This window comes from Empidonax traillii, unplaced genomic scaffold (assembly GCF_003031625.1).
Source record: "Empidonax traillii isolate 1590-97213 ecotype Southwest subspecies unplaced genomic scaffold, ASM303162v1 scaffold686:size905440, whole genome shotgun sequence".
Taxonomy (NCBI): Eukaryota; Metazoa; Chordata; class Aves; order Passeriformes; family Tyrannidae; genus Empidonax; species Empidonax traillii.
In genome coordinates, this window is record NW_020955879.1 from 127614 (window position 1) to 144957 (window position 17344).

At 40.2% G+C, this 17344-nt stretch overlaps 1 long non-coding RNA gene across 1 annotated transcript; it reads left to right on the forward strand.

The window, feature by feature from the left end:
* Positions 1 to 200: 200 nt before the first annotated feature.
* On the forward strand, positions 201 to 12312 carry LOC114065666. Its single transcript, XR_003573023.1, has 3 exons — positions 201 to 404; positions 3067 to 3136; positions 11913 to 12312. It is a non-coding gene; the product is annotated as an uncharacterized LOC114065666 (long non-coding RNA).
* Positions 12313 to 17344: the final 5032 nt, after the last annotated feature.

The window sequence follows — 17344 nt, forward strand, 5'->3', positions numbered from 1 at the left end:
GGGGCCGTTCCCTCTGCCCTCCCTCACCCGCGGGTTCGGGGGCGGGAGTGGGAGTGCTCGGTGTGGCCGTCTGGCTCCGCCGCTTCGCAGAATCACGGAATCGGTTAGGTTGGAAAAGACCTCTGAGGTCATAAAGTCCGACCTACAACCGACTACCACCTGGTCAGCCAGACCATGGCACTAAGTGCCGCGTCCAGCCTTTCATCAAACACCTTCAGGGAGAGCGAATCCCCCGCCTCCCTGGTCAGTTCATCCCAATGTCTGTTCACCGTTTGTATGAAGAAATTCCTCCTAATGTCCAACCTGGACCTCCCCTGGCGCAGCTGAAGACTATGTCCTCTTGTCTTTTCCCTTGTGAGCTGGGAGAAGGGGCCGACCCCCGCCTGGCTACACCCTCCTTTCTGGTCTCCCCGAGTCTCCTTTTCTCCAGACTTCCCTCCCAGCTCCCTCAGCTCCTCCTGCCAGGACATGCACTCCAGACCCTTCACCAGCTCCATTGCCCTTCCCTGGAAACGCTCCGGCTTTGTTCCCGAGAGCCCCCGCTCTCAGTGTCCTGGCCTTCCAGGCCCCTCGACCCCATGTCCTACAATGAGCTGCCCTGATGTGCCCCTGGGCGATGCCCTCAGGTGACCCACACAGACCCTTCTCCCAGGGGTTCTCAGGAATCAGGGCTAATGAGATTGCACTGCTTTTATCCATGCATACACCAGTCCCGCCTTCCTCCACCTGCTAAATCGTGAGCTCATCGTCCAAGTGTAGCTAAATTTAGCAGAGAAGCTAAAGTTTTGGGGAAAGCTCCGTCACTAGGGGTCTTGTGAAACCAAGGGAGAACAGACAGAACCAAGCTGCTACCCAAGGGCATCAATGGAAGAGGAGGGATAGAAGTAGGGTTAAGAAAATCATTCTAATCACCACTGTTAATGGCAGTAATGAAGTTAAGAGATAAACCCCACAAAATCTCAGCTGGCCATGAAATAGCCTGATCTAACTGCACATTATTGTATTTGAGATTTGATGAGAACATGATTTAATCACCTCTCCAATGGAAGTTTGCTGAAGATGTCATACTTCTACAGCTGACCATAAATGTTAGGAATTAAAACAATTTTAGCATGGCAAGTCTAATTGTGCAGAGTATCAAAGTGCAGTTCTTGACAGAAGACTATTAAATACCAAACTAACATTTTTTTTTGCCAGAAAGAATGAGCTAGTCTTGTCCTACTACTGACAATTTTACAATACAAACTCAGGGCTGTCACTGCGTTAGTCATCTCAAATAAGATGATCCTGACAAATGTCCTGTTTCTCCAGTGAAACACTTTATCTTGATACAAGGTGACATTTAGATTTGTACCTTCTGTTGCAGAAAAAGTCTGAAAGTGGACACCGAGCCTTCCTCTGGTGGCAGAGCAAATCTGAGATTGTGACTGAATTTGTAAGCTTCTGGAGGACTTTGAATGATCTTTTATATTAACATCTGCAAAGCACTTTAAAAAAATTGCTCCACCTTGAAAATGGCATTGATCTTTGCAAAGTTTTTTAAATTCTTCAGCTCCTTTCCCTTAGCAATATTTTGAAATGCTAGTGTTCCAGTAGTGTTCCATGTGTGTGATATCAATGAATGATCTAAAATTGTACAGAAAGCCTTCATTTTCAGTGGAGAAATTGAAAGAAATATACTGCCAATTTTTTAAGAAGCTAATTGGTTGTTCCATTATTGAGCGGTTTTCCTGGCTGGTTATAAACCATCTAGCAGTAAATATATACCTACATTTACAGGTTATTTTATATATTTTTAATTTTTAAATACTTTGGGACCTATAAGGTGCAACTTACCGGTGTGAAAGACTGGAGTAAAAATTCTATCAGTTAAAATAAAAAGGTTATAATTTCAGTCAGATGAAAGGGTAAAGGATGGGGTTGCTTGCGAGGTTTTTCGCTTTGGGGGTTCCCCGCCCTCCCCTTTATAACTTTATCCCACCTCGAAGTGTGAAAGACCTTGGAAAGGGAGACTTTATAAATTAGGTGGAGGAAATTAACTGCTTATGTTTTCCCTCGATAGCAGAGTTTAGTAGCGTCTCTCCCTTTCTTTTTCTGTGCAGTTCTCCCCTCGTTCCATTAGGTGGAGCTTTGTGATTAAGGCTGTAGAAGAAACATGCTTCCAAGCGGAAAAGAATTCACCACGGAATGGCTGGGGGAGGAGGTGAACGAAGCCTTCTTTGCTTAGAGGTATCACTGTCCTGTATGCGAGCTAGATACACAAAAATCCGAATCAAGGCCCTCACATACAAGGAAAATAAATTGAAAAATCGATTCTGTCAAATGGAGGCCTGCTCTAATCTGCTGTTATCATAGTCAAGTTCCAAATCTAAAATACCTTAGGTTATAAATTAAATGTCAAATATAATTAATTTGGCACTTGAAACATGAAGTGGATGACTGTCCTTTAGAGAAAGCCTGACAGCTTTATGTATGTCACGTTGGTATCTGTTAAAACGAGCTTTACATGCCAGACGATCCTTGTGTGAATCATATTGCTGTTAGCTGTACCAGAATTTTGTCGATGGAATAAGTCTCAGAACAGTTTTCTCCTTAATTGTCTGAAGCTTTTGCAAGACAATATAAATCAATTGTCATCTGCCTCATCTGTGCAGAATAATGGTTTTATCATACATCAAATAAGCAATTTATTTCTTATTCATTACTACGGAAGTTATTGTTGAATATTTACATACAAATCTATATTTTATACAAATGGGAAACGTTTTCTACCCTGTGCCTCGAACCCACTGCAGTTACAATTTGATTCCAGTTTTCCTTCCCACTTCTCAACTTCAGCAACAGCATCTGTATTCCCGCAGTACCCTTCCTCAGGGAGGCCTAGGTTATAATTGTGTGTACCACTCCTGCCTCAGCCCTGTTCCCCAGCACATGGAGACCCCCTTTTTCACGCCTTTATCCCCTTACCCCAAAACAGAAGTGAACAGATCTTTCTTCACTTTCTGCATTTTGTGTCCTTGCTTTGCACAATGAATTACAATGGCCTTAATACTTTTTTATTCACAGGTACCCCTGGGGAAGAGGAGGAGGCAGATTTGAGCAATGGACACTTTTACACAGTTGTTGAAATAAAAATGTAAGTATACCACATTATTTCCCACTAACAGGGCCAGTAGGACCTTCCTAATCCAAACCTCATAAAAATTCCCCAAGCAATGGTTTAATACCAGGGTGCTGCAGGAAGGTTTCATGATTAGTTTTTAAATGTGTGTAGCAAACTGGCTAAATGTTTGTGGGTCATACCCTTTATACTGCCTGATCTACGGTCTGTGTGATCAGGCTGTTCATTTAGCTTAAGAGCAAAATAAAAAAAAACAACGAAAAAGAGGCTGAGACCTTGTTGCTGTTACCCCTCTCATTGAGATGAGGGGAACGTGTGTGGCCAAACTAAGAGATCCAGATTTGTTCCTGGTTTCTGCAGTGGCTGAATGAAGCAAAGAGGAAATTGACTTTTTTTTTTTTTTTTTTTCAAGTGCTCTTGGAAAATCGAACACATGAAAAGAATGGTTCTTGTAACAGCCATCTCTCCTTTGCTTCAGCTTCCCTTTTCTTCTGCTCAACCCTGTGCTCTATAACAGAAACATGAGCCCCAGGTCCATGTTAAAATTTAGCCATTCTTGTATGTGTCAGGCAGAAAACAACTCCAAAGCAATATTTTAAAATTAAGAGGCATGACAATTTTTTCTTTTTTTGTCTCATTTCCACTAGGTTACGCTAACAAAAGGTCTTCTAGTTAGAAGCCTTTCTGCAGGCAGTGACTCGGAGATGTTACTGTCCCAGCAGCTGATTTCAGCCTAAGTGCATGTTGAAGGAAACAGGGAAGGGAAAGTTGCTGTGATAATAATGCTGTGATGGCGCATCACCAAAAGTAGGGCAAGGGAAACTTTTCATACTTCTGAGAAGACTGATCTCATGCACATGTATGTCTTAATTTAGCGCTAAAATGCATGTATGTACATTCACTGCAGGTGGCGTGACAACAGGATTCATCACTGACCATTATAAAATCGACTTGGTTCTTTTTCACTTCTGTTCCCTGGAAGATGATGGCAAGTCACAGTGCTGTCTGGGCACTACAGTGATTTAAGGGCCAGATCCACAGGCAGGATAGCTGCTTTACTGCACTGCTGCATAAAAGCTAATTAGCCCATGTAGGAGGCAATTAGCTCTGCACTGCCGTGGCTGTTTTTAGAGTGCTCCCAGACCTGACTCACTTGTTCATAGCCTGGGGTTCCCTGAACTTTGTCTCTCATAGGGAGGTCTGCATTTGGATCTGAAAAACAGAATGACTCAGTTTTGGAATTAAACAACTGTTGAATATCGGTGACAGACTGGGCTTGATAATTCCAGAATAACTTTGACTATTTTCTATGGATTTGGAGACCAATCAACAGAGTGTGTATATATTCTTACACATCTGTAAAGACTGCATCAGTAATACGCCCTTGCATGTGTTTATTGATAGAAAGCCCAGGTAACTTTATTGTTCAACAAGGAAAGAGTCAACTCTTAGGCACTGATTGCCACAAATTTGATTTCCTGAGACAGGAAAATATGGACCTGCATAGAGAATTTACTGAGAGATCTGTACAGACATATTCTACTCTCAGTTCCATCCTCATTTCTTAAGTCAAATTTACAACCCTTATTACTCATTCGCCTTCCAAATTAGAAGATGTCATTAAAGAAAAACAACTGGCATTGATGGGTGTGTGGAAATTAAGACTTACAAAAAATGGCTGATTGGCACAGAAGGGAACAAACTGGTGTCTGACATACCAACTTGGATGCTAGGGTTTGGTGTGACAGAAGACCACTGGTTTATTCAGCAGTTGTGCATATGCAGCACAAGCAGTTCTGCTCCTGACAGCTAAATAAATAAAGTAGATAACTGATTTTAAAAGTAGTATACCTAGAATGCTACACCTAGTTTACCATGTGTAAATGTGGTACATTTGGTTGTTGAAAATATAATCCACTTCTTTTACTGCTAAGTAAGTGCTGGGTTTAGTCTGCTGTGCTTTTGAAAACGTGATTGTTGTAAGTGAATCGCTGCTGGCAAGAAGCTGTTTTTAGGGGGTTTGCCCTATGTACAAATACAGAGTCCTGGGATGAAAAGGCTAAGCTATTTCAGGATATGCTATCAGTAACATGCCATGTTAGAACAGACTTATTCTGTTCTTTGTTCTCCAGCTATGCTGTTCTGAGCTGGAGGTATGTCCTGAACATACACTAGATGGCAGGCAGGTCAGGTGGCTGGAAGCAAACCTTGCCCATCCATCACACAGCTCTCTCTCCTGCCTCCAAAAGATCAATTGGTCTTCCTCAGGCCTATACAAAAGCACATTTGGCTCGCTGTACTGGATATGAGGATGCAGTCAGCGGACTAGAAGCTGATCTAGCTCTCTGCCCACAAGATGCTTGGCCACGTTGTTTCTGACAGATTTGCTTTTGCCTTTTAGCCGACAAGGAGAAGATGCCCGATCAGTAACAGCTCGATCAGTAGCAGCTGTTGTTGAGAATAAGGCTTGTGCTAAAGAAGTGGATGTGTTAAGGAAGCGCTGTCAGCACCTGAGGCAGGCTCTGATGGCTTGTCTTCAACCGTAGACTCCTGTGTTTGCCCTGCAGGAGACGATGGCAGCTTGTCGCAAATTTTTTGTAGCAGAACATCTTTCCAATGCTCTGTGATGCCCCAGGATGAAAGATGCCCTCAACGTTGCCCTTTAAGTGGAGATCTCATTGCAATGCCAGTATGTACAGCCTTGAATACATCAGTGCTTACTGCAGGATCCTCTGGGAGCTGTTGTGACACAAGGTCAAATTCAGCCCTCATGTAAACTGGTGTGGTGCTTGCTTGACCCACAGCTCTGTCAGTGTAACAGAAATGCTGTCAGCTTTCACCTCTCCTGATGTCCTTGAGGAAAGGATGGATTTGAAAGGAGATGTCATATCACTATCAGATTATGCTAATGTCATAGGTGAGTCTCACAGGGCTCTAAGAATAAACCACATTTTGAAAATAGTCCTTCCTATAGTGGTTTTTTTTGTTGTTGTTTTTTCCTTTTAATGATAGTTGTAAGAAAGCCATGAGTGGTCATCGATTGCTTTTTCTTTCTCAAACAAAAAGTTTCTTCAGTTTGAGTTGCAATCAGATGCATTTAGGATTCCTCCTGTGGTGTGAGAATTCCTGAACTGGTGCACCTCTTCTTACTTTAATTACCAAATATTCTTTAGATTTTAAGGACACAGATACTCTACAGTCAGTCATTCTAATGGAGTTATTAGCATGAATAAAACAAGTCTATACAAAGGATCTTAGGAAGTTTATCATATCCAGGGCTAGAGCACTTCCATAGAAGCAAGTTGGTTTTTGTTGCCAGTTAATCTAAACCCATCAGCACATCTCTAGACAACAAATGGTGGAAAACATGTTTTTTTCTAGACTTTTCTCTAAACTACTGCTGCTGGTGTCTCTGTATCAGTTGGGAGTTACAGGGAAGCAAATGCTTTAGTTTCAATTGCTTTACCTACTGAATCAGTTAGTGGAATAGTTTGGACTCTTGAGAAGGGCAATGGGAAAATCTCAGTTTGAATAAACCTGCAGTGTTATATCTTTTAGTGTTTAGAGAATGCAGTAGTAAATCAGAAGTAAAAAAAGAGGAATCAGGCTTCAATTGTTTCTAATCTAACCCTCTGACACATGCTAGAGCATCTGTACATTTTCTCTAATAGGACAGGGATGGTCAAGTATTTCACACACGCACATTTTTCATCTTTTTGAGTCATTGAGGAACCACTCACTAAAAGGGACCACTCACTAGGAAGTGTTGCAGAACAGGAAAATGAGAAAAAAGCCACAAAGACTTGACAGCATGAATAGGCAGGTGTATTTACACACACATGAATGCCAGGAGGGTCCCTTCACTGAGCAGCAGCCAGCCTCAAAGGCAAGCTTAGAAACCCTTCCTCCTGCAAATGTGGTTTGAGACAAGTTGCATAAAGATAACAGGAGAAAACATCAGGTCACAACCAGAGAAATGAAAAAATGGAGCTAATGACTCACCATACTTTGAGTTCTTCTTCATATGTGTGCAGTCACAAGGTTTATCTGCAGGAAAGCCCCTTGAAGCCAGTATTGCTAGAGAAAGTAAATGTTACATTTGTTCTTTGCTTCTCTTTATCCAGTCTCTTTCAACTTTTAGTTGCTGGAGACCTACATCTACAAAGTAAACAAACATATTCAAAATATAAAATTTAAATTAAAGCAATACGTTTTATAACTTTTTAATGCATTGTTTTCCATTATAGCAACTCTTAAAGGTAAAATGTGTTTGGGATATATGTTACAGACCCAGGCCAACACAAACGCTGGTTGTGAGAAGCTTCCTTTGAGAGAAGAAATTTAGCTTTTGGCAAGTGTGTTTGTTTGACATTAGTGCATTCATCACCCAAAGGAAAATCTGTATTAGCATGGAGATGTCAGATGATAGTTCACTACTAAGGCACACAATGCTTGACTCAGGACTGCAGCAAGGAATTACACACAAAGCTTATGAATTTAAGAACTTCAGGTTATGTTGCACCATAACCCATGTATTTGATAATGGATCTAACAGGAGAAAACAGGATTGCAAATAGAAGATTGTCCTGTCATCCAGCATCTCTGTAAAATGACACATTTTCTCCTTTTCCTAGGTGTTAGGGTGGTTTGGGTTTTTTTTTAAATTTAGGTTTTTGTAATGAACTCTCCTACGTTTCCCCATTGATCCCTGCAGTGATCTTCAGTCTTGCTTCCTCTCTTCGTCCAAAACTTGTCAAATCCATACATGGCAAGACAGACTTTTTTTTTTTTTTCCCCAGTTGATTCTTTGTTTGCTGCCGTTTTGGAAAGCATTTTGTGGAGGTGAGGAGCAAGGCCTATGTGATGATGATAATTTGAAATGATTACAGCAAGGAAGAATAATGAAAAGGAAGAAGGGTATGATTATAAGCTGCTGGGTGTTGTTCAGCACATCAGTGATGATGTGAAAAATCTGGTTTAGAATTATTTGAGCCCATAATCTGGGGTACTGTAATTGGGTTTTACTTCACAGGAGCTCACAGAGGTTCAGACAATGGTTTATAAAATTTACCCAGAGATCAAAGTGGTTTGAAATTCAGACTGATTTTCTATCTTTTTTTTTTTTTTTTTTTTTTTTTTTTTTTTTTTTTTTTTTTTTTTTTTTTTTTTTTTTTTTTTTTTTTTTTTTTTTTTTTTTTTTTTTTTTTTTTTTTTTTTTTTTTTTTTTTTTTCTGTGGGGAAAAATGAATAAACCCTCAAAACACTTTCATTCAAGGCCATTTCCTGCCAGCAAGGGAAATTTAATCCACTCAAGCCACCAAATCATTGAGTACATTTATTCATTAAAGTAATCAATCAGTGGAAATAGGTTTTTCTTTTTATATATTAAATGGCAAAAATGATGAGTTCATAAAAATGTCAAGAAATTTTCATCTCTGCTATCTCTTTTCTTAGGTCAGCTGTCTTCAAATGTATTATCCCATTTGTGGGAATCTTACTTATTCTGTCTTTCTTGTAGAAAGCCGAGCATTGAGTATTACATAGAGATTAAAATTGAGTAGAAACTGTAGAAAATGTCAAACATAGCAGAAATCATGACACTTGCTCTTTCGACTAGTCACAAAAGCATCAACAGTTGTTAATTTTTGAAGCTAGTATTCTGGCAGTGTTACATTAATACATCAGTCACAGCAACTTCTTGTTTACATTTTTGCTAGCATCTACAAGTTTGTCAAGATCTATCGTCTCTTTCCCTTACGCAGTTGGCTTCTTTTATTTTGACAAATGGATCCTTGCCAAGAAGTTATGTATGTGCCTTGCAATCATTATTTGGAATCAGGAGACAGTATTAGGATCATCATTTTTCTCTACCATTTGTAATGCAGGCTGCTCCTCTGAGGTCTTTTAGTGGAAAAGACCTGGTGAAGAAAAACATCAGCTGTCCATTTGCCACAGGAAATAAAATCACATGCATTGTTTGTCTGACGTACTCTAAACCTAGAAATTAAGCTTATTTTAGTTTCGGAAAGATGAAGTGCCTCCCAGGTTCATTTGTGACCTCTTACTAATTTAGGAAAGGAGGAATATAGAGGGACCAATTGTGTTGTGAAATTCAGTGTCTTACATCTGCAGAAAGTCCTCTAATATAGACTAACCCAAATTTGTAATACACCTTTTGAGACCTTTGAGTGAAAGACCTCACAGTTGTTATAACAATTCTAAACCTCTAAACGTGTGGCCACGGGTAAGGAAGAGATGACATAAAAAGACATCATAGTTTGAGTGAAGCAGCAATTTCTTAGGTGATGTTTCCGGATGTTTCCAGGAAGCTATGGGACCGTGGGCCATGCCCCAGTCTCCAGAGGAGGAAGGATATTCCCAGCTAATTTCCTGAACTAAAATTCTGTCCTGAAATGTGTTATTATCAGACCATTAGCTTGTTACTATTGAGTCTGGTGACAGGTTTAACCCTGAGAGTGTGAAAAAGGCATCCTGATCTTCCTCAATAGTGCCAGGAATATCTACAACCTCCCCCAGCACCGCAGCTCCATCTGTGGCCAATCAACAGAGGAAATTGATTGACAGCAGCCCTGAAGTATGGACTAATTAAATATATCATAAGTAGGTTGCAGTGAACACAAATCAGCTTGACCCAAAAAATTTTGGTTCCCAGATGTCTGCAAGATTTTCTGTTTAGCTTTGTAATATGGTTAAGGTCCAGAAGCAGTCTCTGTAAATAACAGAGATCTTTCATGCCAATTCTTACTCCTCAGAGTTTTAAAGTTGACCAGCTAATATCCTTGGAGCAAGCAGACTCTAAAGGGCAGCCAAAGGCCTGTTTGTATGGGGAAATCAGCATGGGGTAAGGTAAGAGGAAAACTGATGGTACAGTAGCTGTCTGCACTCATTCTTCACAGGGAGAGTGGTGAGCCCTCAGGGTGTGCTCAGATGGCCTCTGCTATAAGATAGCCCTGGTGCTCACTAGGGTAGTTTAAGGAGCCACTGCTGTGTCCTTTTGCGGGAGACTATGGCCCCTATTCCAGCAGAGATGGAAAGGAGAGCATGGCCACCTTTCCATCCTCATCCTTCACAGCCTGCTGTGTTAGTTGAAATTAGCCATTGAAGATTGATTTGCGTTAATGAGCTGAGGCTACAGAACTGAACCATGTTTCGGTTTGCTGCCCCAGCTAAGGGAAGCAAACTGCTGTCAAAAGCATAGGGCAGGTGCCATAATGACATTAAAATTTTAAAAGCAACTATTTGTGGATGGATTGGAATGTGATATCATGTATTTCATGATAGAAAGCGTCTACATGGAGAATCAGGGCAGAATAGCCACTGGCTTGCATGTTCTCAGGTTACGTAGCTGTGTATGTATGGTTTTGGTCTGCAGGTTTCAGTTATTCAAAGACGTAGTAAACCTGTTCCTTCTCAGACAGAACATCACCATATTGTTTCATTATTTCACTAGAACTCATCAGTCCTCGTATTCTGGATGACATTAAACAGGGCAGAACTTTGTCTGAGTAAGAGTGCACTACTACAATGGAGCTGTCGTTATTCCTAAAGGGGAGAACAAAACCCTTTCATATCCTGCTGAGCATTTCCTCACATGCCTAGTGCACGCACTGCAAAGCTTTTTCTCTTGAGACTTTTTTTTTTTATGTGGGTCTACAAGTCTTAATGCATATCCCTTAGGATATGGCCTTAGGATTGGGCTGCGTCATCTTTCCACAAAGATGCAGCATTTAGGTAAGGAGATCAAAGAGGCTCAGACGCAATCTTAAAGATCATCTATGCGACTTGAAGATCATGTTGTCAGTGTGTATTGATTTGTCAAACACACAACAGAGCCAACAAAATAATTGCTTTGCATTTCTGAGGGAATTAAGCTATCTTAAAAGTGTTCAGAAAACAGTTATGTATCAAGCTACTGTAGACTGGACTCACAACCTTAACATCTTAGCTCATGGGCTCGAAAAAAATCAGTCTTTACTAGTCATCAGAAAGCTCTACAGATGAAGGATAATTAACAATATTATAAATACCACTTCATACTTCCAAACCAACCATGGTGCTAATTAACTTCAAGACTGCAGGTCTGATCCCTATATGGGCTATTCACTTAAGAGTTGGACTTGATCCTTCTGGGTCCCTTCCACCTCAGAATATTCTGTGATTCTGTGATCTATCTGGCTGTAACATATTATTCTTCTCTGTATCCAGATCTTTGTGTGTAAATGAATAAACTAGCAAGAACAATTCATGAGGTTGAATCTAACAATATACTCTGCAAAAAATACTAAGGTTGTCTGCTGTAGCAAACTCACCATCATTGAAACTTTCCTGACAAAGTTTCATCTGCACTTGGCTAAGTTTAGTCAAGGTGGAAGGTTTCAGGAACTTCAGGCAGATATCTTCCAACAGGTTTCCTTATGTCAAAAAGATACCTTACCCTAATACAAGTTGTTTTATGGACAGCATGAATTCCTACCTTGAAAGGTGGCTGGGTCAATATTAATAACAGAGGAGAAACCTGAAGACCTGCAGCTTCCCTCGGGTGCTTTCATGCATGATTGCATGAAGAGAAGGTGTTTGCCGTTCTGAATGCACAAGGACTTTGCTGCAATGGAGGCACCCAACTCTGCTGGCCTTGGCAGAATTGTTTTCCATCCTCCACTGATACTGATGCCAAAAGCTCAGTTCCAATACATTAAGTTGGTGTTTGTCTGAGAAACAAATGTATGAGAGTCCTTGGGGAAGAAAGTAAATCTGGGTTTCTATTCCATAGCTTGTCTTGCTTCTGCTGCATTTATAACATCTGAACTCTGTACAGGCAACGGAGCACGTGTTGGTTCTGTCCTGTGCTCTCTGCCCTGGAGCAACAACAAGTGCTGCTGGTCAAAAGGCTCTTATTTTGTGAGTCTACCAAAGAGGGACTGCAAGTGGAAAATGGGTGGAAGAAAATCAACAGTACCACTCAAAAACATTCCTTTCCTGTTCCAATACTTGGACTTGAGTGTTCTTGTTAAATCACCGTATAGACTGGAAATGCTTAGTGATTTGTACAGAATTGCAGGAAGAAGGAAATCCCGTGAAAGCACACCATTCCAGACCCAGATGGACTTCTATGCTTGACAAGGAGAATTTTGCCACCAGTTCAATTGAGAACACTTGGGGTAAACCTTCTGCAGCCACTGATTCTTGTTCTCTTCTAGTGTTAATTCATATGATAGCAAAACAATGCTAAAACAGAAGAGAAGAAGTACTTAGAGCTCTTTGAGGAAACACAGGGCAGGTTCTCAGGTCATTAAATTAGCCTGGTTCCATTGTTGCTGGTGATATGTACTTTATTCACTGAAGCTATACCAATTTTTCCAATTCAAGGCTCAGGCTGACAGTGTTTGAACACATCATTGTTCCATAGGCTGCTGCTCTATCTGTACATCTGGCGGGATAGAAATCAGAGGCCAAATGCAGTCCTTGGACAAAACTTCAGAAGTGTTACAGAAGACTGCCTGCATTTTGTATAAAAAAATGTAAATTATTGTCAGAGTGAATTTGGTTCATTTTTCACAACTTAGTTTTACAGAGATGTGTAGCTGCAGCTGGACACTGCTTGTACTGGTTAAACTGTACAGTTGTGGCAAGGGTCCAGTTGCTTGCAGGGCTTTGCAAGTGCAGCTGATCAGTCTCCTCAGCCACACCTAAGTCACACCAGCTTCCACTCACCTGCTTAACCTCACAGGTGAAAGGCAGAAACTTTTCACCTGGCTTGATACCTCTAATACGTACAAGTATGTACATGTGTTTATAGCCTACGAATAATTTACATATTTTAAAACCAAACAAAATGAAAGCAAACATGCAATGGGAACGTACGATGTGAAGCACATAAGCATGTTGGAGGTAAAGCCCAGTTTCCAGAGGCTACTGATGATTGCCTCATGCCATGGGGAGAGGTACTACTTTCTTTAATGCGTGGAGCCAATTATACCAGTGTTTTGACAGAGGGGAAGGGGGAGAAACCTTTTCGCTGACCCTGACAGACCACAAACTTGCACCCTGAAGCCTGATGTCTGATTAGTTTTTCAGTTTTTTTACTGACAGGCTGTTAAGTAATAAAATAGTTTTTTCCTAAGACCAATACTATTTCATTTACCAGTATGCCATTTTATGTATTCCTCTTGGTTTGTTCCTGATATCAACTTAAATACCTGTACCTTCCCTCCTGAAGATGTGGAATCGCAAAGTGACAAGCCCAGTTAGTGGGAGCTGAGTGTCAGTAATACCTGCAGGGATTATGGGGAAGAGAACATTTATAAGCAATCTAATGTTTTAGAGTACTTTTCATAAAAAACAGAATCTAGCAATTAGGTAATAATATAAAAAGCACTAAATAATATAGTATTAAAAGGTCATGTTTACATAATAGCCACACAGAGAAAAAAAGTTAGGTATTTGATTTCACTCCAAACTTCATGCTTTTGATCAGTTTAAGATTACTGTTGTATTAAAGCCGTTTTATGTCCTCAGTGGGAGTTAAGGCACTCAGCACTTGCAGGATTGAAGTAAGGATGGGAGCAGGAATTTGACCACTCTCGAATCGTACTGCTTAACATCTGAGAAGGATCAGGAAGACAATCCTTAGCCCTGAGCATTATATACAAATGAAATAGGGGTTATCTGGGGGCAGCATAATTCATTAAATGTTCCTTCTAAATGTAAAACACCAAATTCCCTCGACACAGCCTTTCTATCTGCTGTCTAGTTGTGACATAAAAAACTGTATTACAGTGAGAGTAAACTGAAATTCAGAAAAGCACAGAAGTTCACTGTTAAAGCTCATTCTATTTTCTCATTACATCTTGTAACAAACAGGCAGAAAAAACCTTATAGGTATCACAGTCCTTTGAAAAAGTGACTGATTTTAGAAGATGGGACTAGATTGTCAGCTGGTGTCATTTAGGAAATTTATATTAATTGTAATCTAATTACCCTGTAGTTCTATCAGCTGAGAATCTGATCCAGGAGCCGTAACAGTTAGAAAAGCATCCATGTATAGCTTCATCTTCCCCTTGGACATCTTTCTTTTACTTCAGGTCAGTGCTGGGGAAAATTTCAGACAAATACTCTGATCAGATTTTTATGAAGATTCAATAAAATGACATTGGGACAGAAAAAACCAGTTTATTTCAAGGAAGGTGTAAGGTAATCAGACCAAATTTCAAAAAAATCTCTTAACTGTAATTGTGCTGTAAGACGGGTACACCACTCCATTACACAGACTGTGTTCTCCTATCATTGATATATTTATCCTTGCATTAAGTTTCTTTATGAAACAAGGAAGGGCTAGTTGTCCAGTCTGGTCAAACAAGACACAACACGGTAAGTAAGTGATTTGTTTAAGGCTACACAGGAAAGATGTATCAGAAGAGCATGAGTTTTTCTCATGCTGGGCTAATGCCCCAGTCCCCGGACCGCTTCTGCCTGCCTAGTTCACCTTCTGTTATTTAATTAATACAGGCTTTATCGATAATCTTTGGAGAGTCAGTTATTTATACTCCAGCTTAACCAATGCAGAAAAGTGGGGACGTCTGTCTTGTGAGCTGACAAATGGAGGGTGTTATATAAAGGCAATTGATTTTACATTTACTGTTACCGTGCGATTAACAGGCGACCAGTCCAATGACCAGGAAGTTTCAAAGGTACTTCCCTTGGCTCCACCAGCACAGCCCAGCACCCTGCTCATGCTCTCGGTCATGTGAGACAGAGGCAGTCAAGTGGCAACGCTGATTCCCTTCCATTGTACAGCCCCAACTGTGCTCATAAATGGGGGATGAAGTCTCAGTGTCTGAACGAAGGTACCGCTGACCCCAGTGCATATTCAGTTATGATAAGTGACACTTGCTTTCACTATAAATTGCTGACAAATGTGAAGGAAAGTTAAAGAAGTCTTGGACAACAGCTTTGTAGGAACTGCCCTAAGTGAGACTATAAAAATATTAGTGGAGAAAAGGGAATGGAAAAACCTCAAAGAGAAGGATTTCTTTTTTTCTTCTTTTTTTTTTTTTTTTTTTTTTTTTTTTTTTTTTTTTTTTTTTTTTTTTCCCCTTCATAATTGTGTGTTAAAATTTCCTCATGGAAACTCTTCTGATTCATGTACTTGAAAACTACACTTTCTGCCTGTTCAGCCTTTCCCATAATAGGTCAGTCCTGATTCACTGTCCACTGAAGTAGACATTTGTATTTCTTCGTGTTTGTGTTAAACTTTACCTAGAGATTTTGAGACTGTAATATAAATGCACATCTAGGGTCCCTCTAAAACTCAAGATTACATTTAAACAGATATTTTTAAGTCCTTTAAGATAGAGTATATGCTAACAATGACGTTAAAACTGGCTACTGGAAAGATTTGGTACCTTTTCAATCTATCAGTGACCATGCAGCATTGCAAAGTGGCCAGTGGAAGAAATGGGTGAATCTGGCAACCTACTGGCTTTTTATTGCCTTACCGTAGTGAGATGAGGAACAGGCAAAAAAGTATGCTTTTTGTGAGCAATTCTGGTTTTATTCAAAATCTAGGAGGGCTTACCTTAAAAATATATGATGCTATTGAGTTCAGCAAGCTGCATGATTTATTAAACCAGGCTCACCATTTCTTCCTGTCAGTTATACGTGATCAGTTATTGCAAGTGCCTATCACTCATTATATATTTATTTATTGGAATTTAGAGACAGTCTTTTAGAAGACTTTCATTCATGGGTATTAGGGCCCAATGCTCAAGAACTGACTTTCAGCCAGGGACATATATGTTTTGGGACATATTATCAGTTAATGGAAATCCTGTAGCCTCATGTTTTCCACTTACCTCAACCCTGAGAATCTGGACTGTTATCACTGACCTTGTACCTGACCATTTTTGGTGCAGTTTTGCTCTGGCACAGTGCAGTGATGCTGAGACATTTTCCCAGAAAAAAATACAAAATGTTGTTCACCATCTCATGTCAGGTATTCTGTACCTCAAATTGGTGGAACAAAGCATGTTATTTCCACTTAGTGGGAAGAAACCAACATTGTTATTTCTACTGCTCTAGTGTCAGGGCTTTTTATTTCCACTGCAGTGATTGTACAGGCTCTCATAACCAATAAGCCAACATCCAACCCTACCAAAAAAAACAAGAAAAAAACCCCTTGGCTGGTCTGAAGCACATTAGAGCATGCAAAAGAACACTGACTCCCGGCTGCAGTTAGAATGGAAATGTCTATTCTCTTGATAGCAGTGGTGGAATTTGACTAAAAAATTACATTTTTCTGACACATAATCAACCTCTAGAGTGTTTCCGGCTCTCCATATGATGCAAGCGGAAAAAAACCAAAAACAACAAGCCAAGGGCACATATAGATTCCTAACTTCAAAAAGGGGGAAGGAAACATGCACTACTTGCTTATAGTTGTGTAAAATGAATGCAGTTCAGGTTTAAAGCTTCTGGACACAAGCAGTCAGATACAAAGGACCCAGACACACCGTGTCAGATCTAAGGAAAAAAAAAAAAAAAAGCCATCTCTCTCTACAGCACCATTTTTAGGAGAATTTCCTCTGATTAAGGGACACAGAATCCCTTCTCAAGATTTCCTGCAATGAGAAGCAGCTTGAGGGTGAAATTGTGGCTCCCTGGAAACTTTGTCACAGAGTTGATGTGAACTAGTTTGCTGTGAACACTGGCTGTGTCCCCTTCCCATCTTGCTCTTCTCACTTGTTAACCTGAACTGCCCTCAGTCTCCAGCCCTCTGAGTGACCTTTTCTTACAGCACAGCTTGGTGCTATGACCTACTCCAGCTCCCAATAACAGGCTTTCTGTGTCACAGCATGTGAACTTGGGCCAGGAAAACTTGGGTTAGATTTTATGAAACTTGTGGACTACAGAGACATTGCCCCTGAAAACACAAAAAGTTGGATTCTTGGATTAGTGGAAATCTAAATCACCTCATGTGTGTATACGGAACAAGATGCATTTGTTTTAGCTGAGTATACAATCTGTATATTTGGGTTTACACAGGATCTGTTTGCTGTGCTGAGAATAAAATCATGGTTTTATTCCTTATCAGTAGAAAATATAGGTCTCTACTGTCCAGGAAACTAAGATTCACTCATATTTATATGGCTTTAGTAACACCTGATGTATTTTTTAAATGATAGAAGCTTCATGAGGGAAACTAAA